The following is a 27,993-nucleotide window of genomic DNA, read 5'->3' as shown; positions in this document are numbered from 1 at the left end:
GGTCCTTAATTCTTAGCCTAAAGACAAGACTAAAGGATTAGTCTTTATTTTAGATTGTAAAACTTAGCTTTCCAAAACTGTTCCGAAATATGCCCTCTTCCATTGCCTGATACTGGAGATTTACACATTCACAGTCCTGTAGAAGTTTGCTGTCTCCCTGAGACATGTAAGCAGCCTTCAAGAATTATATTTGAGTTTACCCCTCAACTTTCACTTTGTGTGAATGAAAACAGAGTCACTGGCTCAGAGCTCTGTCAGTACTTTGAGACTTCACAAGTTCAATTTCTATTGCAGTGCTTCTTTTCCCCACATTTGCTCATCCCTGTGACTTGGGCTAACGTCAAAGTGCAGCAGCACTGCATGAAGCTCTTCCAGGACTTCTGGCTTGGCATACGCCGTAGAGCTTTTTGCGATAAAAAGTTGCCTTATGTGGATACAGAATCCTGTAGACTCAAAATACATTAAATATATACATATTCTAGAAAAAATCTCCAGTATTCTGTATCTACTACATGCAAATACCTGTGTATTTCTAATGCAGAGATATTGTATGAGGCATTATTTACTCTTGCAAAAACCCCTCCTTCAGGAGCATCTTGCAGCACTGTTCATGGCCGTTGCCAATGGCTGTAGATGCATTTTCAGCCCATGCAAACTGTCAAGGATGTTTTCAAAACACTGACCTTCATGCTAGCCTGTCTGTGATGGTGATTCACCTCTGGGAGGGAGTATGCATACCTCTGTATATAAAAAAGATATCTGAAGGCACAACTGCTTCTGCATGGAGAAGAAAGGAAGTGCTGGATTTCTTCAGTGGCTGCTCTGCTCAAGGCATGCAGGCAGAGATGCAAACCTCCTCAACTGCTCCAAGTCCCTGATTCAGAGTCTTTGCTGTTCTCCCATTTTGGTCCCTGTGCCTGACTTTGTCCAGCTTTATGGAAAAGAGATCTGTGCTTGGCTCATTGTGGGTTTGGTTTACAGAGATTGAAATATCACCTCTCTGGCCCTGCCTGTTTTTAAATGCCAGTTAAAACTTATTTAAACTTATTTCAAAGTATACGCTAGGAACATAACAAAAGCATAATGAAACTCTTTAGGTGCCAACCGCGTTTGGCAGCATATACCTCTACCATTATGAATCACTGCAAGCAGAAAGGGAAATGCATTGAAACCAAGACCAGACTCAGGCAGTGACTCCATTTTGGCAGCTATATTTTATTATGATTTCATTTTTCCTGAGGTTGCTGGCACCTTGTTAACGATAGACAATACGTATTTAAATTCTCCATCACAGAAAAGTGATAGACGTTGTAAGGAAGACAACAATTATGGTTTGGCGCTCTATTTTCTTTATCACATTCCTCAGAGTGGATAAACTGAAATCTAGGAGAGTCAAACCTGGCATGATGGATACGAGCAGAGCTCTATTAAGCAGCTGTACTCAGACACAGGTTTTCAAAAAAATCAGAGAACGTAGTAAATAGGTAAAACCAAGTTCAGTGATGTGAATTAAGGAAGCTGAACCAGATATGCTATGGTGTCTACTTCAAGCCTGGACCCATTATGATTTATATGGACTAATCTCATACTTATATGTAATCATACTTTTAGAGAAAGGTATGAGCATGGTCCAGTATGCCATTGGTTACATTGCACTGAGACAGTGTAGGCAGTTTTCCCTTATAAGCCAACCATAAACTGCACTGCAACAATACTAATGTAAATTCACAGAAATAGAGCATTTTCTGGACTAGCACTTGCAATTCAGGAGGCTTAGTAAAGAGATTTCACACATATTTCCATTTTGGTCATGCAATGGGAGCATAGGTTGGGGTTGTACATCCCTGTACACTGCGTCCTAATGCTGCAAAATGGACAGGTGGTGGAATTACGTTGCAGCTCCTCAGGTGCCTTGCTGCTTCGTTGCTCTACAGGTAGGCTGGAGGGAGCAGCACATACTGCTGAGTGCAAGTAGTTTCATGCAGCCTATGCAAACAATCTGGGCTCTCATGAGGAGCATCTTTGGAATCAAATTTTTGACATTATATAGTCTGTGTTAAAGAGAAACAATTCCTGGTGAGGTATTCTTTGCGCACATGCCTATGTGAGTGCTTGCATTTACTGTAACCTAAATGTTCAGGACAAATCCTTATTTTGGACAAACAGAATTGGGAACATGGAGGGCTATTGACTAGGACAAATACAACCTCTGTTCAAAAACTCTCGTTCAATTATCGTTTCAATTTTCTTTGCATGAATTCTACATGCTTGCCTGCAAACAGGTCTTTCTCACAATTTGAAGTCAAACTGTAGTCCAATTGAAAATTGTAGTGGAGGTAGCCATGATGGAAATTTAGCTTTTTATTCAACCACAAAGTGCTGAAATGGTTTCAGAGCCAAGTCAAACCAATTGCGGTTTTGTTGACAGTATTTTACAGCCTGGCTTTAGTACAGGCAGAGAAGGGGGAGAGAAGAGAAACTGGTAATGTAATGAGTGGCAGTGGTTATCTGTTTCTTTAGAACAAAAAAATATCTTTATCTCCCTCTACAAAAGTTGAAGAAAGACATCATATACTCTGACAAAGGTTACTGAATTCTTTAGATTTTAAGAGGCATAGAGAAATCTCTCATGTTGGACTGGGAGGCTTTCGTTGGCATCACTGTTCCTATCATTCTGCCTTCCTGAAAACGTGAAGGTAGTAAACTGTTTCTTGAAATGTGAGTCCAGTGAATTGCATTTGGTATGTTCTTGAAAGTGAGATTCACTAGAAACTGGGTAATCTGCTTTAAGTTCATTAACTGCTCCTGTTGACCGTAATGTTGATAACTTTTGTCTTCAGCAAATAAATGGTGTGGGACTGACAAGGATAAAAGTGATTTTTTGGGGGGAATAATCTGGGATTTTCTTTGGGCGAAGAAAAATATATGTAGAGTTTTGTCTATCAGCAAAGCAACAAAATTTTGTGAAATTACATCTCCAGGAATACTAAGCCTAAAAAAGGATAATAAAAAAAGTGAAGAGAATACTTTGGGTTTTGGCAATCTGTTGCGATCGCAGGTGGCTAGTATTAAAGCTAATGCCTGACTTTTTGTAGTGTAACAGTAAAGAGGAAAGTAGACAGCATCATTACCCACAGAGTTGGAATTAAATTCAGCTTTGTTTCAGCAGGGTATTAATGGGGTTCCTGTGAGAGAGAATCTCTGGCTTTGAATTTGTTACTGGGTTGAAAATAATCTGGACAGGGCTTTGCTTCTTCATGTTTTTTGTTGTTGCTGCTGCTGTTGCTTTCATGAGAATGAGAGTTGCTTAAACTATGAGAATGTTTACAATTTGGATTTCTACAAATTTGTTATGTTTATTAAGCCATTTCCCTGTGAAATGTTGCATAAGCTACCTGTGTCAGTAAAGCCTTTTATGAAAACTAAGTGGGGTTTGCTTTTTCCTTACTTAGGTATGTGTGATGTACATGCATACATTATAATTGCTCATTACTAAATGAAAAAAAATGCAGGTAGCTCTGCAGAGTTTTCCTTCTGGAAAAAATGTTCTGAAAAATGCTTCGAAACACAGAACAGAACAGTTCAGCTCAAGTCCAGATCAAGTCACCTGACAAAATGCCTTCTTTGAAGATGTTAGAGGAAGAACTCTGAACTAAAATGGTGATCATAGAATAATTAAGGTTGGAAGAGACCACTAAGATCATCTAGTACAACCATCAAATTCATCAGATTCATCAGAAAAAAGGGCGATCAAATAGACATGCCTTAACATTATGATATGAGCCTGTTGCTTTTTTTGCCTTCTACATCTCATTTTTCTTTTTGATAAAAGGTTTAGATTTAATATATTTTCTAGCTTAGCAGGAAAACTACTTTAGCAGTATGGCTATCTGACTTGACAAGCAAATAGTGTATGGCTATGCAAATTCAGCGGCATTTACTGTGCATTTTTCTAAACCTCATAGTTAGTCACAAATCTTTGAAGTCATAGAATCATAGAATGGCCTGGGTTGAAAAGGACCACAATGCTCATCCAGTTCCAACCCCCTGCTATGTGCAGGGTCACCAACCACCAGACCAGGCTGCCCAGAGCCACATCCAGCCTGGCCTTGAATACCTCCAGGGATGTGGCATCCACAACCTCCCTGGACAACAGTACTAAGTGAAGTCAACAGTGTCTTTCAGCAGCGAGGTGTAGACGCTGATCTTCTTTATTTTTAGCTTTGTCCTTTAAGGTAAGAGTATTCAGTAATATATGCCAAAGTACTTCCATTCCAGCTAACGAGCATCCATAATCATTAATATATATTTTTCTCACATTTTACATTTTTCAAATCTGTGAAATTCAGTGACTACCACATCACTAGAATTTGTTGTATGGCATCATGATCTTTGTTATTTGTGATGTCACTGTGGAACATATAACGGTGTCTTGAGATACCTGAGATGTATGGGTACATCTCCAGTATTTGATTTATCTCAAAAAGTCTTGAATCCTAGAGGAGTTATGTGTGAATCTCTCACACACATGGTGCTCTGTCTGAACATAATATCAAAATGAGTTTACATTTAGAGATTTGAAAAATAGGTGAGCAGATGGTGGTTTATACATGCGATGAACTTATTTGCAGTGATTAAGACAAGTATAAAACTGGATTTTGAGCATCTTAAAAAGTGCACATTTCTCCTCGCTGCTTTAAATTTTGTGGAAAATAACAGTAACTTCAGAGATAATTCATAAATTTGGCTGGAGGGAAACCTTTAATAATCCCGGTAGCTGTCTCATTTCTCAAAGTGATACAAATATTTTGATTTCTCATGGTAGCAAAACCAAGGATTTACCAAAAGTGTATTAGAAAGAATGTTTTTTTTACTTAACTGCAAATAGAAGTTAAAATGAACTGTCATTATTTATCATTTGAAATTTTATTTCCAGCTTTATATGAAAATGTCAGTCACAAAATGAGGATTTGAGGCCCATCTATAAAATATAGAAGTTAAATAATTCTGTGTATAGACGAATATAGAAGATCTGGTACCTGTTATACACGAAGCACTGGCTGAATTTTCAATATTTAATGAAGCTTGCCTCAGCATTATTTTTCTCACTCCTTGGACTTTTGAATACATTGTGATTGATGTATTGTGAACTTCAGTTGCTGGTATTCATCGTGATTTGTTTTAAGAATCGCTGGTTAAGGTATGATGGAATCAGATGACATAAACTATCCCCAGCTGCTAAATGTCACCATCTTTGGTTTCTTCAAGGCATTACTATCCATTATTAAAGTCCAGCTTGTAATATTCAGTCATTCTGGCAGCTCATGTCCTTATATACAGTACAACAGATACTGTAAGGGCACCAGAATGTACCTGTACCAGTATTTAAAATTCTGTCTCACGAATTTCAGCAATTGCATATTCACCTCAGATCTACTCCTGTATATGCATTGCGGCTTCTCTCTGAGCAAACAGTTCCAGAAGATATGATCAAGGGGAATGCTAAAATAATATTACGCAGTCAACACATATCTTAACTTGACCTTTTTTTTTTTTTTTTTCCAAATCCAGCAATATAAATGTAGCCAGCCTCAAGTCTTGAAAAGTAAATTACACCAATAGTCAGCTATAAGTCTGAGCTTTTATAAGTTGTTGTAAGTTTTTTAATAATAATCTTCTACTTTAAACAAAGTAATTTCCTGTGACCCAGAACTCCCAGCTCAGCCCTCTGGTAGGGATCACTCCAGTCCACAGCTGCCATGCTGCTGCCCAGCCTGAGAAGGGGTCATCCAGTGCCTGGGGCACTGGGAAGTAATTAGACCTTGCTAATGCAGCAAGCGCTGGTTTGTGGACATGAGCTCCGAAGCCTTAATTAAATCTAGCTTCAAAGTCATCTCAGAATACCCAGAGTTGTGGTCAACAAGGATCACCTCTTTGTTTTAATTGTGTAGCTGTAAAAAATGCCGTTCTGCACATTCTAGAATCTAGAAATCCATGATTTTTAGTACAAATAAAACACCAAGCATATTAAAGTTATGGTAACTTACAGAAACGCTGGTTGAAATGATGACCATGGTCGTCTACTGCATGCCACTCACCATGCCTTGAGCCATCACTAGGTTGGGTCAGCTGTAGCCTTGTGTTTTTGAGTCTTGAAAACCACAGAGATGAAGATGAGGTGCAGAGCAGTATTTCTATGTTAGCTACCCCCCTAAAATTAGAAAATGAAAAAAAAAAATCTGAATTGATTTCTATTTCCACTTTCTGTTCATGCTAACGCGTGGCCTTTGAAGGAATGTAGTGAAAAGGAAAGGAGAGGGGTTTTGCATAAGTAAATTCATTAACTCCAGTCTGTAAAATTCTGAGGAAACAAACAGGGGATGAAATTGGTACTGCCTGAAGAGTCACTACATGAAATAATGGTAAAGCACACATATTTGAGAATAATACCCAATTTCAGCTGCGACCATCCTAGCAAAGGTAAAATGGAATTAATGTAATGATCATTTGGAAAACGTTATTCTGCACTTTGTTTATATAAATGCTGTCATCAGCGTGCTACCCAACATTTACCTTATTCACAAGTGTGAATTTTAATAGAATGTTTTTATTTCAAAAAGATATTTGCATATTTTCTTTTTCCAGAGAGATAAATTATTCCCTTTAATACACCAGAGGAATAAACTGACTTCCCACCAGCAGCCATAGAAATATAGTTCAAAAGTCCTTGTGATGTAGAGGGATATTAGCATTTCAGCAGAAAATAATAGGCTATGATTTTTCCTTTTATTTAGAGCAGTTCTCTCTCTCTCTTTTTTTTTTTTTTCTCCATTTGCTTTACCTGTAACTTTATTTATTGAATTTACAACTAATTTGGTTTTGAAGTGTAGCAAAGGGGTGAAAAATTGTTGATACATTTTGCAACTCTTGCATCCAGGAGATATTTAGGCTCGTACAGAAGATAACACATTAAACCTGGAAATGTTTGTTACATTTGGAAAAATACCTTTGTAATGAAATGTATCTGTGCACGCTGCATGGGATTTTAGGCAACAATTTATACAACCTAAAGCGTGTTCACCTATTTTCAGTTTATGAGTACAGATATACTGGGAACAAAGATATACCTTCTGAGAAGATAAGTGCTTTTTGGAGTTTGCAGAACTCTCTGGGGTTTTAATTAGGGATTTTGATAGCTTTTGTATACTAGCTTCTAAAACCTTTTTACTTCAAAATAAAATTCAGGGATTTTTTGGTCCTCCCTTGATCATCTTTAAGGCCAAAAATAAGGGTGCAAAGAATCTATTTCTAAATACTAATGAACAGATTTTTAAAATGAGGAAAAAACTTTTGACTGCATATAAGGATAGGAACATGAATATAGGGGGCTATTTTAAGTATCAAGGCATTCTAAAGCATTTGTAATTATAGGAATATGTCCATGCTCCGAACACAGGTGCTGGCTGGTAAATGTGGCATTGTAGTACATCCCATTCCATGCAAGTCTTACAACGTGAGTGATGTGAGTGTATGTATGCATCTGCATTTCCTGCCACCTAAAGTATGTCACTTTTCTTGCTCTGGTGATGAAATCATGCTGGTTGTTGTTGAGGTGGCAGGCTTTAGAAAAAAATGAATGTGCATAAGGACATTGGCATTTGAACTATTGAATTTTAAAATAAAGTCACGCCTTGTTCCCTGTATGGTTCTAGTGGTCTCCTGAGCCTCATCAATCACCTCACTGAGCCTGAAAAATGAAGAACATTTAAGAAAACATGTAAATATATAAGCAGTGTTTCTTGGGGGGAATTCACTGTCTCCTTTCTTTCCCTCCCAGTGCACATCAGAAGCAACCTCTGCTCCAGTAGCTCTGACCTCCTAAAAGCATCTCCATGACAGCATCCCAGGGCCAAACCTCCATCAGCAAAGATTCTGTGCCACTGGGCACCTTGCAGTGCCCATTTCTGTAGAACAGAGACCAAAAGATGGCAATTTTGGGGGCGTCCAGACAACCATGACTTAGCCTCTCTCTTCCCATCCCTACCATGGTGCTGGGATATGGGAGGCTCTGATAGCAGTGTCGTGGATTGGGTGAATTTAATTCTTCTGAGCTTGAAATGGACGTTCATTTATATACCTGGAGAGCTGAGAGCGATACGTTCAGTTAAGCAGTTTTATAAGGGTTGAAATTAAATGTCTCAGAATATCATTATCTGGCACTGAAAGATTGTGCCAAGGCTGAAACTGGCTGCACTGGAATTGCGAGGGCTGAATTAGATCACGTGCTAAGTGACAGGTGAGCTTAATGGGTTTTGACTGACACAAGCAGAGCTGGCGTAAAAAGACTGCATTCCTCAGCCCCGTACTGAGCCTGATTACAGGCAAGATTTTATAAATTCTTTCTCTGTAGATGAGAATTGGCTCTGCGAGAGCTAAGCTATTAAAACTAGCCCTGCTATAGGCACTGAGTGTTCACAGCAATGCAGTTACCCCAAAGGCTAAGAGCGTTCATGTTTCCAGTGCAATTACAAAGCTAGAAACATATCAACAACTGTGCTTCTCACACCACAAATTCTTTCTAGCACAAAGGCAAATGGTCATCAGAAATGAAGAAACAGAAAAGGGGAAAGCTGGCCGTGCTCCCAGCCAATTGCAACTGTGGTTCTGCCCAGCACTAACATGGACTCAAACAGTGAGAGCAGCAGTGGAAGAAAACAAGCAGATGAAGAACATAAAAAAGAATAAAGCCAATGAGTTCTATTTAAAAGATTCTTCTAACCGTGACAGTGCTAAGAGCCTGACTTTCGCTGAAAACATCAGAGAAACCAGCATTAAAAGATAAAAAAGGGTTCTTGAACAGGATGAGGAAGGGGATACAACCAGGAGGAGCTGGTTTGTTGGGCTCTGTGGCTCAGTGAGGAGTACATGTAGTGCCCAATACTGGTGTGCTCACGGATGACTCTACCAGCAGGAGCTGAGATAGAGATTAGAAGGATGCAAACTTCTTTTTGCTACAAATAATTTATGGTCTTTAGTGTTTGTAGCTGTTTTGAAACGCTGTCTTCAGCTGAAGTTTAGGTGATAGCTCTGTCAAAAGCGTTCTCAATCAGCAAAACTTTAATAAATACTTCATGGCAAAAATCATAACACATACATTATGAATTTGACTTATCCTTGGAAAAGAACATAAGTCAAAGTAATTGTTGACAATCTAATACAGAAAGGCTTTTTTCCACACTTTTCTGTATCATCCAGGACTATGGAAGTTTGACTCAGTGCATGATGCAATAGGAAACAGATGGCAGATTTAACAGATTTCAGGTTTAGGTTATGCTGGGTGAAACCATGTAGAAAGTTTCATTTTTAAAAATATTAGCAGCCTGATTTTAGGAACTGATGACAAAGGATGTTTTTTTTTTTTTTTTCCTGATAAATTTTTAATGCTTAATTTAATGAAAGTGCTTGAATTCTAGACAGTCGTGGTTTCCTTCTCAGTTCTTTTGTTTTGTTTTCATGTTTTGAATTAAAAATAGATTTATTTGAGAATTTTATCGAAACGGATTGGGTCTCATAGGACAAACCTACGATGACAAACATGTAGCAGGAAAATAAGATGCTAAAATTACATGACAAGTTTGAGTTAGACACAAAGCTCAAATAGACTCAAATATTCTTTCTCCAAAAAGACCTTTACACCCAAATATTTGTAATTAATTTGTAAGTGAAAGCAACAGTAGGGCCATGTGTGGTATCTTCAGCTGCAGATACATGCCAGAATTCATTACGATTACTAAATGAAATCATGCTATCTTATATTTTTATCCCTTATATTTGACTATTATAAATCCAGAGAGAACTACAGATTTCTTGGCTAGTGCTCATTGCAACCCTGAAAATCATTTAAGCATCTCATCCTAAATCTTTATACAGTTAAGTTCTCATTTGACTTCAGTATGCATTGAGCTTCACAGTTGCCAGCATCACCTGCTGGGTTCGGCAAAAAGTACCAACTTAAGCGAACCAAAAAGGAATATATTTGCTAATGTTGTCATGGAAATTCAATCTTCTGCCATCACAGAACCCCAGAAAGCACTACACAGAGAGTTAATGTTGATAACAGAATCTTTATATCTTGTTTTTTACATTAAGTGTAATTTCTTTGAGATGTGTGTACCAGCATCCATGTAGAAAAGAAAAAAGAACAAAAAAGTAACAAGAGTTACCTTTGTGAATGCTTTAGTCTTCATAATAAAATTTCTAAAGTGATAGAAAGATGTATTGATGTGACCTCAGCTTCCCACTGAGCGTTCTCCTCTGGCAGAATCAGTAGTTTTTTTGCAGACAGATTACTTTGCAGCAATAGGCTCTTCATTCATTGACTGTAAAATAATAATAATAATACTAAAAGTGAATATATTTGCATGTGAATGTCATTATTTCTCTCCTAATTTCTGTTTTGGGGGTTTGTTTGTGTTGTTTTTTTTGGAGAGGATGAAATTCCCTTGTGGGAAGGGCTTCATAAATGATGTTCTTTCTTCTGAGACAGTGGTACAAATGAGAAGGGGGGATGCCCAGCAACTCAAGGTGGGCTCCAGACTAGTTGGGATCCAGCTGCTGGCATGCTTTGTCTGCATTAGCTATAAGAGTTGGCAAGTCTGGAAAGTGGGCATCAATACATTTCTACTTTTCCATTTTGTTCCCAACCTAAACTTGCTAATCTTGGCAGCAGTTCAGAATTAGGAGTTACTCTGGTGACCCAGGACCCTTGCAGTTCTGCATCTGTTTTCCAGCTCCTTCCAATCTTTTGTGCTAATCTGGCTTACACAGAGGTCTGTGCATCTGCTCAGAAGAGGCTTTGAATGCTTTAATTGAGAAGCTTCTAAAACCATGTTGTTTGATGAAGTTAAGGGTTTCAGTTTGGCTTTGGGCACATTTCTATCAACTGGTAAGCATGAGCTGCAGTTCTTTTCATTGAATGACAGGTGGTATTACAGCACTCAGTCAAGCAGCTGTTTGAAGATGCCTCAGATGATTTGTCTGTGCTGCAGTGATTCATAGCTCCGTTCTTATTTCATAATAAAAAGAAAATGGATAGGATTCTGTCTTCTGCTGCAGCCCTCTCTACACTGGATTGCCTATCTGAATCCATGACCCCTTTTATCCTATTTTAAATTTCAGCAGAAAAATAAATCTGAAGCATCACAGGCACTTCTTTATGAAACACAGACCTCTCCCCTGATTCTGGCAATTGGCTCTTTGCTGCCAGCAAGATGTCTTGAATACCTGGCCCATCTGGAGGAAGCTTTTGGCATCTTAAAGCAAAGGTGGTGTAGAACTGCCAAGAGCTTACTTTATCCAAACTTCTATGTTTGAACTGTTCTTCTGTGGTATGTCTCTGCTTTGTGCTTCATGACACAGTGTGCCCTGTTCTTTGGAGAAGTGTGCTGACTGTGATCACATAGCTGGCACTCCTTGTCCAGAGCAAAACCCTGCTCCTCTCAAAACATAGAAACAAATATAATAAAATGGAGACGGATGTGAGACTTTACATACAGTTTCACACTTCAGGTTCTGATTTATGGATGCTACTGATCTATATGAGACAGCTCTAACTGAAAGCATACCCTTTCTGAAAATCGTCCTATAAATAATTTATTGGGTTTTACACAGGTGTATAAAATGAACTCGCATGGAAAACAAAAGATTGATGGTCTCTATGCTTAGGACAGTCCAAAAGACCATAGGTGTTGTGGATCAATGGGTAGTTAAAACAGTTATATCATTTCCTGCAACATCAAAGGGAATATGAGAAGTCATAAAATAGGAATTCCCTTCTGAGTTGTAACTCTCTGGAAAACATAGAGAGCAATTAAGGTAGGGCTACTAAAGAGCTTGTATGTGGAGCTCCACATTCACAGGTTCCATGTAGAGGGGATAGGTGCATCTCAGTCAATTGGGAATTCTGTACACCTTCAGTATAAAGTTGGGATTCTCAAAAACAAATGAGGAAAAAAAATCCTGTTACCATCTAAATCAGCACCCATGACTTAATTTCCAGGTTTAAATTAACTCATGATAATTAGAAAATATTGTCTGGATTAGACTATTTTCAGTTTTAAACAATCAGTAAAACAACACAATCAATTCTAGAAGCTATTTTTAAAATCTCTAATTTTAGCTACATTTTTCTGTTCCAGTGTCCAAGAACTGAGTCTTATCTCTATCTGCTGGCCTGAATAATACATTTTCAACCTTGTTCACCATGTAGTTTCTGGTAGGCTTTTAAGTTTGTTTTGATTTGCACTGCAAGGAACTCTGAGACTCAACTATGGAATTTCTGAAGAATCAATCTAAGAACTGATCCTATTTGATGTCTTCTGTAGTCCTCTGGAGGAAAATGGAAGTATGCTAATGAAATTGGCTGAGAAAATGGGATACACTGTGAAAAAGAAGAGGGTGGCAATATCACAGAGAAATTTTCAGATGACATTTGACAAATAAATAGTAGATGCTGTTTATAACCTAGGAGCATGAAATGTGGTGTTATGCATTGAAGGATGAACAATTTGGAAATGAACAAATTGGAAAACTTTATCAGGTGAAAATGACTGATAAATACGTAGAGACATCACTCAAATGGGACCAGGTGACAAAGATAAACCATAGGGACCTCAGAAAGAGAAAGAGAGATGGGAAATAGCAGATTAATATGGGCAAATTTTGTGACTAATTACTGAATAAGTTACCAGCTGATTACAATAACCATGCTGTGTGCAATCTTTACGTACTCCCTTGCATGGTGCGGTGTGCAGGTTGAAGGTACATGTGGGGTGTTGGTGACCCACACCGCACTTCTGGGTGATGGTTTCCATTATGTCTATGCACAATTATGGTCTTGGCAGGTAATTGCATTTGTTGCATTATTTGCCATGTGCATTTCCAGCTTTTCTTTTTAAAATTAATCCCAAACAAAACTTTCTTACGTTGTTACCTTTTATGAATAAACCATCATCTTACACAGAGTTATCTTGTTAGTTGGGTAAGGATTTAGTCTTCATAAACCTGAATTTGAAGGGTATTAATTAGACTTCTAGTTCTGTGCTTGATGAGCTTTGCATCAGTCATTGCCTCATTTGTCCTGGGAACTCTTATCAGGCTGATAATTTTATGATTACATTGCCATTCTGTTTATCCCCTTTAAACGTTGACAAAATACTACATTTCTTTCGCTAATCCAGAAATCATCTAGTTCTTGAATAGGCATTAGAAGTCAATGATAAAAAATATATTACTTTAGAATGATAAAATCCTTAGAGTTGGAAGGGACCTCTGAAGGCCATCTAGTCCAACTCCCCTGCAATGAACAGGGACACCAAGCTAGATCAGGTTGCCCAGGGCATTATCCAGCCTCACCTTGAAAGCCTCCAGGGATGGGACATCAACCACAACACTAGGTGACCTGTTCCAGTGCCTCACCACCTCCACTGTAAAAAATTCTTTTTTTTTTTTTTTTTTTCTTTCCCTCTTTAAGTCCTACAAAATAGCCATGTCTTGGAAACCTCTCCTTTCTTTTCAGTCAAATACATCCTCTCAAGTCCTTGGGCAGGATATTGACAGGTGACCTGGAACTGAGCAAAAAATGTAATGCCTGTGGAGTTGCCTCTCATTCCTTTTTCCTCTTGCACTCATTCTCAAACACTCTCAGAGCCATGGGTACTGCAGTTATTTTGTCATGCCTCCCAGATGTGAATATCTCTCTCATTTGCTTTGCTCCATTTCTGTCCTTGTTCATTTTTACAAAGCAAAGAAAAGAACTGAAGGCAACATGACGCAACCACGGCTCAATGAATAGCTAAGATGTCAAGGAAAAGAGCCTCTTTCAGTAATTTTTCAGACTCCTTTGTTCATTAGTCACAGTATTGACAAGCAGCTAACTCCCTCTAAGATTCACTCCATCTCCATGCTAGAAAGAAATGAGAAATCACTCAAAGTTTAGGCAACAAGTTGATCAAAGGCTCAGCAGTGATAATGCTGCACTTAGTAGTGGTAACGACCATAGACTTATCAAAATAGTTTTGTCAGCTCTGCTTCACTCAGGTATTTAAACCACCCAACATGGAGGCAGGCAGATAACCTGGCAGACAAACAAAATGCCTTAAACATGACTGCCTTTGACATCAAAATCTGAACTCCTCACATCTTCCCATATGCACTTTGTTTTCCTCCCATTTGTTACACTTGGCACATTCTGATTCCCTATCCCCTTCTTTGCGGCATTGCGCTGACTCAGTTTGTATGACTTTGAAACTTTGAAAAAGCAAACTTTACAGCCTTTCCAAGTGCTTATAACTTGTTTTCTAATGCATGTATGGAGCCAAATTTTGGCTGTCTAAGTTCTGCAGTCCCAAAGTCACTTGAGTGAGTACCCATATTTAGGAGATAACGGCCTTCAAAGCACATTTGATATCCCTTGGCAATCTTTTATGAGGATACTTTTTGCTTGTTTTTTTCCATTGCTTATGTCATGCAGTAGAGGAGAGAGCAGTGGTATAAAAAGAGAAGGCAATGTGTAGTAAAATTCAGAGGGCTATTAAGTGATTCTCTTCAAATAGAAAAGTTTACCTTGGAAAATTCGCATACTAATCATGGCTCAGGGACACACTGTTTTATTAAAATGGAAACACGCTGCTATAGTGCACAAGCTAAATAAAGAAATTATCTTGTGCTCCACCGGCCAGTCATTATGATATGTAAATACATGATCCCATATGAGCAAACTTATTAGTAAAAATGTGCGTACGTATTTTAATGTAATGATGTAGGAAGAAAAAGAAAACCAAGACTCTCTTACGTAATAAGGAATCTATCTCATTTTTATAAGATCCTACTATCAACAGATTAGACAGGCATATACTCACGTCACTGCTGATACCAGTACGGATTCTCCTTCCCATTGACAGTTCAACTTTCTCTACAAATAGCCCTCAGTAATCACAATTTGTGTCCCAGCAGAAGTTCTGACATTTCAGTAGCTATTTTTGATCTGGAAATTGAAAAAAAAATAAAAATAAAAGCTTCCTTGCAGTTCCAAGCTCAAGAGCATATTCGATGTTTCCAGAATACAATTTCCCAACATTGTTTTGTTGATCACCTTTAGAAGCAGTTCATTCTCCTATTTTATTGTTGGTTGGAAAGTGCGGGACAGATGTACTCAATCTTACACAATACACAATGGACTCTCCTTCCCTTCTCAGTGTGTTTGCAATTGCCTCGACTCAGAATCCTCCCACACTGTGACCTCAGCTGACCAAGAGAGCTGTAATAATAGCTTTCTTCTGTAAGTGAGCATTCATTTTTCAGGATAATCATGACGATTAAAGGCTACCTGTGTTTGTGCATGAAATAAAAAATAGTCAGCATTAGAAAAATGTGAAGAATGTCAGCATCAAAACTACAACAAGCCAGAAAAATAGAATTACAGGTTCCCAGTCCTGTGTTTCTATCATTGCCCAGCAGTGATGCAGTATCAGTTACAACACTGGGCTTATGGACTTCTGTATTTAAGTTTTAAAAACTGCTTTGGATTCTTTTAAATGAAATCTCTATTCTTACAACTCAGCCTTTTATAAATTTCATGCATCTCTAGTACCATATTTAGTAATTCCATCCTTAGAATAAATAGGTAATATTGTAAAGTGTATGTGAGGTATGACTTCATGGAACAGCACAATTCACTGCTGTCTTACTGTTGTTGAAGCTTTTGTGTACAGAGGCATAAATATAACCTTGCAACTCTTATGGATTGGGAGCAAATAATAAAATTCTGTTTTCCATGTTAAAACAGATAGAAATATACAACAGGTAATATATACACTACTATTTTTTCTAACTAACTTCACAAAGTGCCAAAAATTCAGTTCATAATTTTAATTTCTGGTGTTTATACAGACATCTTGTTTACAGCCCTCAGTTCATTGCAAATTATATACCTGAGGAGGGGAAAAGCTGAAATACAGCCACACTATCATGTCATGTTTTAGACGTCTGCACTGAGTTTGCTTGGACATGAACTCTGTTTAAAAACATCCTGATTGTTCATGTACTGGAAGATGAAAGTTTGTTAACCACATTATAAACGAAGTTGTAATGTTTTGGAAGTCTTGTCAAGGATTTCTCTCTGTGCCACAGATTCATTGTTTCAGGATCTTTTTCAGAACCAAGCAATGTAATCGTAAATCAGCATTTCAGCAGGCAATTCTTGATGCTGTTTGCTGCACTTGCTGTTTTATCACACAAATCAAAGAGGTAACATTGAAACACCAAATGACAGCTCACTCATTCATCTAGAAACTAATATACTGAACAAAGGGAAGAAACCAAAGGGAAAATAGGATGAATTTGACCGAAATAGCAGAGCTCCATAAAGATTAGTCTGACTTCATATGTATTGAGCAAATAACCATCCAAGTTAACAGCTCTAAGTATAAGAGTAGCTACTCATCCAACAAGTATTATGGGAAATCAGAAAAAAATCTAGTATACTTCCAGTCAGTACAAAGAGATTGAAGCATTCAGGTCAAAAGTTGCTAATCCCAAAATGCATTGTTCACCATTTACATACTGAAACCAAGTGCCTTATGCATTACTTATAAGTTCTATAGGAAACTGGAAGTGCACTTCAGTGCAGGTCATAACCCAGCATAAGTAGCTTGTCACATAAACATACAGAAATGCAAAGCAGAAATGAGAGCCTTCCACTACCTGGAAGCACGGGCTGTCACTTGCCATATGGACCAACTTCTCTGCTTCTGTAGCAACTTCCTTTCCAATCACTGCCATTGCAGAAGATGCAGGCAGCTTTGCACGCTTTCTGAAAGCACAGTGACCAAGTAGGCATCTATGGCAATGGACCTGATAAGGATGGGATTCAGTGGCTGTAGACACTTGGAGATTTTACGTGGATAAACTTCTAAACCTTCTTTGGCTGAAAAAGCCTTTGAATCAGAGCCCCACATTTGCTCAGTGTGTGGCTTAACCCCTATGTTAAAATATAAGATAAAGAACAGATGACACCTATTAGATATTCAGTGGGACAACACGCCCACTGAATCATCCTGAATTCCATTTTTGAACGCATTCATTCTGACAAATGTCTTAACTTATGTCAATCCTTGCACCTCAATTCTTAACCTTCTGGTGCAGAACGGGGTTTAATTAATTGGATTGAACAGCACTTGTGAGCATCGTTATCTGTGTTATGAACCAGGTTTCTTGTTGACAAAGAAAGGTTGGAACTGCAAGCAGCCAAGCACTGCTGAAGCACATATATAATTTCTATTTGAAATATTCTTCTCAGTCCTACCATTCTCTCTCCTAAGGTCTGATGGACCCAAGTCTGCCTTCAATTCTGCTACTACCTTTGCAGATTTCTTTTCCCACTCTCACTTTCACCATTATCCTTTTTCTTTTGAAAAGATTCCACATCATCCTTTCTTACTGATATTTTGCAATGCTTACATGATCACATTAATATCTTTCAGTTAAATTTTTACTTATTTGAACAGTTGCTTCCCTTAACGTCTCAGTGCAGGCATCCGTACATGCAGATGAAAGAATTTATCATTCAAATAAACATGAAAGAATGTGTTCAATCACCCATATATTTCCTCTTCCAAAACCAACCAATTTAAAGTACTCTGAAAATACAAGTTGCTAATGGATAGCACTTCTGAATTGTCCTCTCAGTCTCCTGTGTTCTTGGCGAAGTTCAATTTACTTACATATTTGTTGCAGCTTATCCTGACTGGGCTACATTAAAAAAGGAAGAAGAAACTGAGACTTTGGTCAAAACTTTCATAATGACTAATTACAAACTAAGGAGCAGTAAAGTTCAGTTGTAGAAAAGAAACACACTGGATTTGTTGTGATAAGCGCATAGTACTGTGAAATCACTATGAAATTGCCAATATTATTCTTCAGTATGGTATCCAGAAATTCATTTAATACAATCTCTGCAGGTAATTTATGCTGGAGAACAAGGAGGTGGTATAACACGATAAACGAGATTTCAGTAGGAAGCTGTTTCCTATTTCAGGCCACTGTTGTGCTCCCATTGGTTAGCACGGCAGCAGCTCATGCTGAAGCTTGGTTTGAGTCAGGTAATTTCCATTTAAATACAGGTAAACTATTTCTTATAAATTAGTAAATGTGAACTGACAGTGGGAAAGGAAAAGGCAGTCTTACTAATACTTACGTGTGTTATACTTGAAGCTGACTGAGAAATTAAGGATATCTGGAACGGCTTATCTCTCTCAAGAAAGAAAATTAGCTTTTTAAGTGTATTGTCAACACATGTTACCTCCCCACTTACTGTAATGTCTCACAGCAGTTGCATCTGCATTACATTCATTGAGATGTTTTGGTGGTACAGACTGTAGTTCTGCACTAGAAAAGTTATTTTATCTCCTATAATCAAATGTGAAGCAACTTAAACAGGCTAATACATTGCTTTCAATGTAAATAATACAGTATTTGGTTCACAATTTCCATTATTTTCATCAGTGCTGTTGAAGCCAAAATTACCACACTGGAACAAAAAATCAAAATGGGGAAGCAAGGCCATGAGGATGTCCAGGGTTTTATGGAGTGTGTTCATGCTCTAAGACACATAGCATCATCCTCATCTCACAGTTCTTCCCACATGCCATGGGGTTTATGGTGCTGTGTTTACTACTGGGATTATTATTAAAATGATGATTTATTCTGGGTATCAGTGTGAGAAAAGAACTCTGCAAAGAATACTGAGGACAATAGCATTGCTTCATATATACGGTAAGGAGATGATTCAACATGTGATGCTAATTGCATCACTTGGAAGAGATGCAGGTTGTATTTTTGGAACAGCATTGTTTAAGTTTCTCATGTGCATTTGTAACGAGAAAAAGAAACTAAGTAGAGCCTTTCCTCCTTTGCTGGTGAACAGAGGTGTTCCCTTGGTGGCTGGAGGTGGGCAGGGATGGCTGCAAGACCATCAGCATATATTTCCTACTTATGGAGAAGTGTTTCATTCCAGTGCAAGCTTTCTGAAACTGTCTATGGAGCAGTACCTCTATGCTGTGAGAATTGATTGTGATGCTTCTCCCCAGTCTCTAAGTCGTGACACTGAGGATTTTGGTGGGATCTTATTCGAGGTTAGCCCTGCAGTTCTGACCTGGAGCGTTTTGGAGTTGTGTAGTTAAAGTGCTTTACTGTCTTGTTCAGCATCTTCATGTCTGCTGTAATCTATAGACTGCGAAAGCAATGATTTTACAAACATTCCCTTTAAAATATTGCTTTTGTATTTTGTCAACATGTGCAAGTAGTGTTGCAGTTAAATACTGCTTTCATATAGTCTCTGGTAGATTTGCGTTTATGAAGAGATGGATCCATTTACAGGTTTTACCATTAGTACAGTCCTGGAAGTATAATCACCTTTGCCTTACCTCTTTTATCTTCCCATTGTCTTTTCTTCCAGTTCCCTCTTTATCCACACCGAAATTTAGCTCAGAGCTCAGAATTTTGAGTGATAAAATAGCAGGAAATATACTTCACTATTTCTGCTTGCTTGGGTGCCCATCAACATCATCTGGTCAACGTGAACATCCACCAACAGACCAGTCCCAATAAAACACCTTTCTTCCTTGGATGACTTCAGGAAAAGTAGCCTTTCAACAGTATTTTCTTCTAATTAAGAAAAGATTTAATTTTAATAATTATTAAATAGCCTGTAGAAGTCATCGAATCACAAGTACACATGCAAACCAATTCTGTGTTTATTTTGGCTTGTATATAATTACTGCTTTTTCAGTTTTCACATCTTGATGACTAGCATGCCAATGAAATGCGTGTTATCCATGTACCTGGTAGTTTTAATACACTTCAGAAGACATTTGTAGCCATTAAGGCAATTTACATCTGTTAGCTCGTAGCACTTCCAGATGCAACAACAAAACCATATAATTTACAGGCACTAGACTAGCTGAAAAAAAAAAAAAAAAGTCATCAAATGTCTGCAACACTGTGACAATTTTCTGAAGAGATTTTAATTTTCCATATTTTCCCTGAAAAGCTAAGAGAAAGGTGTTAGGAGCTTTTATTTCAGTCTAATGATTCATAATTAGCTTGGCAGGAAAATGACATTTTTAACTTCAGATTTGCATTGCACGTCAGAACTGATTGCTTAGTCATTACAGAACTCTGCTATCAAAATTCTGCAAAGGGAACAACATTTTTAATTTGGCTTTCAGTACCCAACTCCAGCACTGGAGAAAAGGGAAGCAGTGACTACCTGTAACATGATAGAAAGCATAACAAGATGGTAAAGCAACAAGGTCTTCAGCTGCAGTGAGTGAAGATCCACTTAGTTGTGACAGCAGTAGCTGCAGAAACAAGAGAAAGAAACTGTTTACCTTTAGAAAGCCTGTAAGGTCCTCAAATACACAGGGATCTCCAAATGAGGTGCCCCCACCTGTACTGCCAACCCTTAACTGAGGTCTGGGAAGAGGTGCATCCTGGCTCCACCCCTTCCAGTCACTGTTACATTGCATGCACCTGAGCTTTCCAGGGCTGGTCCTGCCTTCTCACCAGGTGCTCAATTGTTGCTTCAAGCCCTGACTTAGCATATCCACTACACTATCCCACTGCAGTTCACAGAATCACAGAACCATTAGGGTTGGAAAAAAACACAAAGGCCATCCAGCTCCACCCCAACCCATCCCCCCGTGCCCACTGTCCATATCCCCCAGTGCCACATCTCCATGGTTCTGAAATACCTGCATGGATGATGGCTACCCTACTCCCTGGGCAGCCTGTGCCAATGCCTGACCACTCTTTCGGAGAAGAAATGTAACCTATGGGGCTGGCCTGGGAGCAGGGCTGCAAAGAGGCTGTTTGTTGGGCCAATGATACTGCTACAGTCATTCACGAGTTGTTTTTTTTCCCATCTGTCACAGAATACCCATGGCTCAGAATGGCAGTGGACTTCTATGAGGACAAGTTGTAGAAGGCAGATATCCCTGGCGTTTGATTTCCTTGTCCTTATGCTTAGAAAATGGGAGTGAGACGAAAGCTCAAAACTGGGGAGAAATACTTCCTTTATCGTATTTATTTCACCGTACTGAAATGAACAGTTGTAAAGGAGGAAGAATGGAACAACAGCCCACTCCTGATTTTCTGTTCTAATCTAAATGCAGATCATCTGCTAAAATAATAAAAAGCTGTGTTATTTAATACAGAGTTGTTAAAAACATTTAAATCCTGTCTGGATCATTGTGCACATTATTATTATTTTTAATATTACTCAAGTGTATCTCTTGATACAAACAAATGAAATTGCTTTCATGTATATAAAATATAATTATGCTCCACTAGGGATAAAGCGGTAAACAGCATGTATCAGTGCTCGAGATGCGTTGTTTAGCATTTAAAATATTGATTAAAGATGCAAATAATCTGTTCTGCATCATTTTGTAGTAATCACATTTCTTCCTGGGAACACAGCCCTGCTGCACGTGCTCTGGGTTGCAGGAGATTAAAGCTGTAAATACAATGGGCAGCAATGCCGGTGTGCATTCCTTGAAGCAGAGGCAACTTTTCCTCAAGGGCTGTTTGGAAGCTTAGGAATGAGTTTCCCAAACTTTCTCATTCTTAAAATCTGGACAACCAGCAGGAAAACTATGTTCTCTGTCTGCAGAATCTGTGCTAGGTATGGGTGCTAGAATTACAAACAAATGGGTCTCCTTCAGTATTGGTACTTTAGCTGAAAAATAGCTATAGAGTTACAGTGAGTGTGGTATTATAAGGGGAAAAACAGCTCTGCTCCCAAAAGGGAAATTGCCTTTCCTCCAGGATGTCAGCAAAATAACAGATAACTGAGAAGCGATAGATATAATTTTGGGGGGGGTTTAAAAAACTCAAGAGGCTATTAAGGAAGCTAAGAGTAATCACAGAGTAGGACATAATGGACTTGCATGGACTGGAAACTGATTAAGAGAGAGAAACAAAGAAAGGAATAAGTACATTTAGCAATAGGACTGAAAATAATTCTCTTCCAAAATCTAATGGATTTTATTTATGGCATTGGGTGATATATTGTCATATTTACGACACCCAAGATTCAGATAAATGGGAGGCAAAAAGTCCTGTCTATCAATCCAAACTGCTCCTCATTCTGTTCCTTGCAGCTTCAGTCAAATGCCATTAGCTGTCATTCTCAGGAAATCTAAATAGCTGGAGATGAGAAAAGTTTTTATCACTTGATGCATGAATAACATTTTTAAGTTCGTAATTCAGGTGTTATAGTCTTGGAATTCAACATTAGTTTATTTATTTTCATTATTAGAACGACAGATGGTGTAATAATGAATATAGATTGAAAAAAATGTAATAAAAAAAAAAGATTATGGGAAAAAGCACAACAAACAAACAAAAAACCAAACCCAGTAGATTATCCAGTAAATGCTTCTGTTCAAACAGAAAATTTTCTCAGAAATGCTTCTCTGTGTTTTTTTGTAGGCGGCTTTCAAATGACAGAATTTCATGAGCATTTCCTGAGTTTTCTCCAGTTCCGTGCCTTGTGTTGTTAAGTGCGAGATGTTATTCTCAGACTTTGCATTGTAAAACAAGATTTGTTTCATTTTCAGTCTCAAGGCTGTATGTGTGCATGTGAATTCATGCATACGTGCATGGAAAGGAAGGGCTGCTTGGCGTTTGATGGCAGAAGAGCTTTTATTGTTAGTGCACTTTACAACGGCTGCGACGTCTTGAGGATGATACAGAACAGCTGTCAAAAGTATGAAGGGTATTTGCAAGAATATGTAACAATACAGTAGGGTGAAGAATTTCCAAGAAAGAATATTTTGACTGAGTATTAGGAAGAAGGGCTTTTAACATGGATTGTTGAAAGACACAGAAACAGTTGATAGACATCAGTTAAAGTTGCTATTTCTCTGGAGACTGTCAGAGTTGGACAAACATCCCCAAGGGTGGATGCAGCAGCAAAACTAATTTAATTCCCAATGGTTGTTTTGAAATTTTAGCTCTATTATTCCAATTGGTGAGATGGTTCAGGAGAATGTGTTGTTGGGATCTCTTTGAGGGTTGTCAGAAGAGGCAGATATGCTCACCGGGGCAGTTATACCTGTCTGAATTTCTGCTATTAGTGGATTCAAGAGATTTATGAATTTTTTTTCCTTGATGAACTTCTCAACTGTATTTTTAATCCCCTGCCCTAAGCCTTTCATTATTCATAGCTTTGCATCAACTCAACTCTGCTGCTCTTACTCCAGGTTAATCCAGTACTGGAGATCTGGTGCCAGTGCAATGAAGGGGGTTAGACATGGACCTTGGCAACTTAATAGAGCTGCACTTCTCCTTTTAAAGCTTCTGTTGACCTTAGAAGTGCAAGGATTCACTCAGTGTGAAATGCTACAAATTTATTGATTTTTGTCCTATGTTAGAAGGTGATGGTCCCATCGGCCTTTTTAGGTTTTATATGGGACAGTATGAATTTTTATTTGACATCCTGTAAAATTATGTTCCTCTGTCTCTATGAGGATTGAACAGAGGGAGAGGATGATCTCTCACTGCACCTCAGGCTGCTTCTATTTAATGATGCTAGGTTCCTTTTACTTAATAAGGGACTTAGTACTATCAAGACAGTCATGCAGATTTTATTACAAGTGTGCAGAGATGCTGCTTGATTCTATTCCTTGGACGGATGAATAGTTTTTGACGCAAATCTTTGTGAACACTTTTGTTTTTATTATTTTATAAAGAGGCCACCTAGTGCGCTATTTCAGTGGAGAAAAAGTGTGTTTATATGTACCTAGGGATGATGATTTGATGTAACAATAATAATAAAATATGCTGATGTGATCGTATCATTTTCATTACATACGGGTGGAAACTGAAACTTCTGTTTCTGATGAGATACTGATGATGAATAATCAGCTCCATATCCCAGAGAGGTAAACACAATCTGTGTCTGAATGTATATCAAGGGAAATCCTTCATGTATTTTCATGAGTCTTTGGGCACGGGTGATATTCTTAGATTCCTTTTCAGCATGATTCTGTTTTTATTCAACGCACTCATTTTTCTCACAGAGGTTGTGTTGGAGTATCCCATCCCCCCACTCAGCAGAGAGGGAATGGGGTAGAGGGGAAAAGAAGGCACCAGAGCACAGTGGGAGGCTTGGACTGGCTCTGGAATAATCAATAATGTTTGCAGCTAAGTTTTTAATATTATGAAAGCAATGTTGTAGAACTGGGCACTCAGCTACCACTTTACCTGAGAAACACATTGCAGTTGCAATGATGCAGATAGTTTGTCACATCATCCCAATTTTCTACATAGGCATAATTCTTAACAATGATGATTAATATATGCTAAGTCATCCTTCCATATATTTTTTTTAATACTAACTATTGCAATGAGTATTCCCATACATGCCTGAACTTTACCACCTGTATCCCAGGAGATATTTTCCTATGTGATAAAACAAATCTTGCCATAATGTAACATAACACACACACACAAAAACACACAAAAAAAGGTACGGTGTTCAAGTAGATATGTTAAAAATGGGGAAAAAAGAGTTTTGAGTGGTAGAAGCCATTTAGATAGATCAGTTCATTAGTGAAACTTGGCATAATTACTTTTCCCTCTCCACTTTTCTTGTACAGCTGTGTGGTCCTCATGTTATGTTTACCAAGTTCTCTTTTTAAGTAGAAATCCCTAAATGAATTTTTGTTTTTTAAAGGTCTGAGGTTCCTATTAATCAAGAGCATAAAAGATATCACAGATAAAAACAACTGAGAGATCTGAGAGAATTTTCCTAGTAATTAGTCTACTACTAAATGCTGCTGTGACTGTAGAAACTGAAGTAAGTTACAACAGTGTGAAAATTAACTATGAGAAACATGTTGTAGTCATACCTGGTATTTGAGAACCCGTTCTACCAAAGTGAATTTTTCATTTTGAACAGTAAGTTTCTTTCAGTTTGAGTTTAAGGATTACTAGATAGAGCTGAAAGAATCTGGAAAGTAGGTCAATGTCTTAAACACAAAAATGCTGAAAAACTGCCAAGAAATACATACGTTAGTTTTCTGTTTCATCTTATACCTGGTAGTCCTTAGTGTTTTTTTTCAGGGCTAATATTATGCAAATATGCAGGCACTCTTTTAGCTCAAGTTAATCTATTTCTCCACCATGGGGGAACTATGGATATAAAACAAACAAACAGAAAAACAGACAAATCAAGTTCTTGGGTGAGCTGGGTTTCCTGTTGAATTCTGATTCAAAACAAGATTTTCAGTTTCAAAGCAGTTCAGATATTCCTAGGTGACTGTGATATTTTCTTACTTTTTAATTACAGATTTGATGATGAAAACTTGTTGATGTACTGCAGCAATATTTGAGGCTAAAAACACAGATGCTGAAGGAATCTCTCTTGTGTGCACTACCTAGTTGTCATCATGGTGTTTAGAAATCATTTGCAGAATGTAAGTCATTAAAATGTTAATGTTTATGAGTTTGTTTGCTTTCAGTTGTCTGTTAACAAATTATTGGAATTTGACCATTTTGTTCTGATGTTACTGCACAGCATAGCCTAGATATGAAAAAATAATGCTTTTATTATTGTCATAAACATATTTATGAATTATCTATTAATAAATTCACTTGAGGGCTAAGTTCTAGCACTTGGGTCACAAAAAGACAATAGTTGAACTAAGCAGCAGATGTAAGAAGGTGTTAAGTATGCATTCTCAAGGTTAGTAATGGACAATTAGTGGTGTATGGGGGCATTTGGAAGATACCAGACAATAAAAGATAAATGAAAGAAACCTCTTTGCTACACTATAGTCAGAGTATTTGGGGCATAATGGCCAGATTCTGCAGGCCTATAACTTTTAGGTACGACTTGCATAAGCCTAAGAACAAAGAAAGCAGGTATCAAGCAGTTCTTGCTTTGGACATTGATTTTTCTTTTTTTTTCCAGAAAAATGCTTTTTTTAATGTTTCTTTTTTGGAAACATACAGTGATTTCCAAATAAAAAGCCAAAGTCAACATAATTAAAATATTAAAAGGCAACTGTAATACTTAGAACAAATAGAGCTTACCAAAAGGAGATGACAAAACTCCCTATTTCCGTAGCATGTCTTTACCCCAGTAGCACCTCCTCCAGAAGGCAAACAGTAATCATGAAAGAGTTTGAGGTGAATGTTCACTTTCAGCCTGGGTAACAGATGGCACTCAGCTACCTATGACTAATACAGATAATTTTTTCCTTTTCATACTGTGAGCACAACATGTTCCAGTATCCAGAAAGCCATCGGACACAGGCAAGTAGCCGTGCTGCTCAAAGGAGCAGTTCTTTGCAGACCACTGAGCAGCTGGTGTGTAGCAACTACTCTGCTTTAATCTCCTTTTCTGACTTCCAGCCATAGGTGCTTGAATCTGGCATGACTCGTTCCTTTGTCCCCGTGAAATCCCTCCCTGATTGCAGGGAATTTCCTGAAACCAGGAGCGTATGGGGATGGTGTGGAGTCTCCTGCTGCTTCAAGAGCCCATCCAGTGCAGCGGTGCTCAGGATTTTAGTTGAGATTCTAGCCAAATGAAAAACACCATAGTTTGTTAAATCTGTTCTCTCCATGCCCATTGGAGAACGTACCCTTTAATTGCTTTCTGGTATTATTTGGAAAGGAAAGTACCAACACTGATGCTACAAACGTCACAGTATTTTTGACCCGTAGCATAGCTGTTATGGGAAGACGATGTGCTAGTAGATAGTAGGTGAATCTGGTGTTAATCACTTTGCTTGAGCAAAAGGTTCTTTATTCAGTGTAATGTCACCGTAGGATACAAACCAAATCGTCCTCTAAAAATGTTTGTGGTTGGACTTGATGATCTACAAGGTCTGAGCAATTCTACAATCCTGTTTCCATCCTTCATGTCCATGAATGTCAAAACTGTAAAAAAAAAAAAATAATTCAAAGAAACATAAGGTCACCAGAAGCATGCGAGATTTCCAGCATTGATACCAAACAGTAAATTTATGCTTTGCATCAAATATGAAATCTTTAACAATTTGTACAGAAATTTTATACAGAAACCATCCCAGTTAAAAAGTCATGCCGAAAAAGGAAAGCTGAAACGTTACATCAAAACTTCAACCCTTCTATTTCTTTTGGTGCCGTTGTTGGTTTTCAAAACTGTTTTGAAAGGGAGAGGGTTGCAATCCACACTATAAAAATACCTTTTTCTCTTCTTACTGATACTAAAGCCCACAGTGGTATTGTAATGTGAGTAAAAAACTGTGTATTTTTGTACTCTATCCTCACTTTGGTTCTTTTGTTGGCTCTTTTTCGTTATTATCCTACAAATGGGATTGCTGTAACGTGGAGTGGGAAAAAGAGAGGAAGACAGAGTGCTGCTTTGTTTTATTTTTATTCTGTTTACAGTTCTTAGTGCAATTACACTTTGACCAGCGAATGGGCACAGCATAGGGATATAAATAGTTTTATTGCCAACTGCTGTCCTACGGGGGAGCGCTAACAGTTGTATCAGAGCTGAGTGAAGGGCAGAAGGGAGGACAGAGAGCCCTGCCTGCAGGAGCTGTCTTGAAGGGTAAAGATAACTGGCTGCAAAATGGATAAAAAAATTTTAAAAACACCAATAAAAAAACATCCAGTTGTTGGATAGCACCAGTCAGCATCCACTATGTGCTGAGGTGCTGGAGATTCCCAGCAGCATCTGGTGGATGTGCTCTGGTGCTGATGTGGTGGAAGCCAATTGCATTTAGGAATTATTTTCTTCATTAAAATCCTTTACTAACTAGATCCGTAATCTCGGCTTAAAAACCTCCCAGTAAAAACTCCTGGCTGCTATTGGCTATGAAATTATACAATCCTTAGTTTAAATTCATTAAATAGTTATGTGGAAAGGGGAGCAAG

At 38.1% G+C, this 27,993-nt stretch overlaps 3 long non-coding RNA genes across 5 annotated transcripts in view; 1 reads left to right on the top strand and 2 right to left on the bottom strand.

Moving 5' to 3' along the window:
- The window catches only part of LOC101749407, a 229,987-nt gene that overhangs the window by 170,291 nt on the left and 31,703 nt on the right, over positions 1-27,993 (top strand). For 2 of the 3 annotated variants that reach the window (XR_005862475.2, XR_005862474.2), the window contains one exon: positions 25,415-25,541. The exons of the other annotated variant lie outside the window; for it this stretch is intronic. This is a non-coding gene — a long non-coding RNA (uncharacterized LOC101749407). The remainder of the gene's footprint in view (positions 1-25,414; positions 25,542-27,993) is intronic. 3 annotated transcript variants of the gene reach the window in all.
- On the bottom strand, positions 1,401-15,073 carry LOC121111530. The gene is made up of 3 exons (XR_005862481.1): positions 14,919-15,073; positions 10,224-10,379; positions 1,401-6,211 (listed from the first exon to the last, which is right to left on the bottom strand). It is a non-coding gene; the product is annotated as an uncharacterized LOC121111530 (long non-coding RNA).
- LOC107054136 overlaps positions 19,263-27,993 on the bottom strand; it is a 40,790-nt gene continuing 32,059 nt past the window's right edge. The window contains exons 8-9 of the long non-coding RNA XR_006930974.1: positions 20,448-27,009; positions 19,263-19,722 (exon numbers count right to left, since the gene is read on the bottom strand). This is a non-coding gene — a long non-coding RNA (uncharacterized LOC107054136). The remainder of the gene's footprint in view (positions 19,723-20,447; positions 27,010-27,993) is intronic.

The sequence above is a fragment of the Gallus gallus genome, chromosome 9, assembly GCF_016699485.2.
Source record: "Gallus gallus isolate bGalGal1 chromosome 9, bGalGal1.mat.broiler.GRCg7b, whole genome shotgun sequence".
Classification (NCBI taxonomy): Eukaryota; Metazoa; Chordata; class Aves; order Galliformes; family Phasianidae; genus Gallus; species Gallus gallus.
This window is presented reverse-complemented; position numbering and strand designations above follow the sequence as displayed.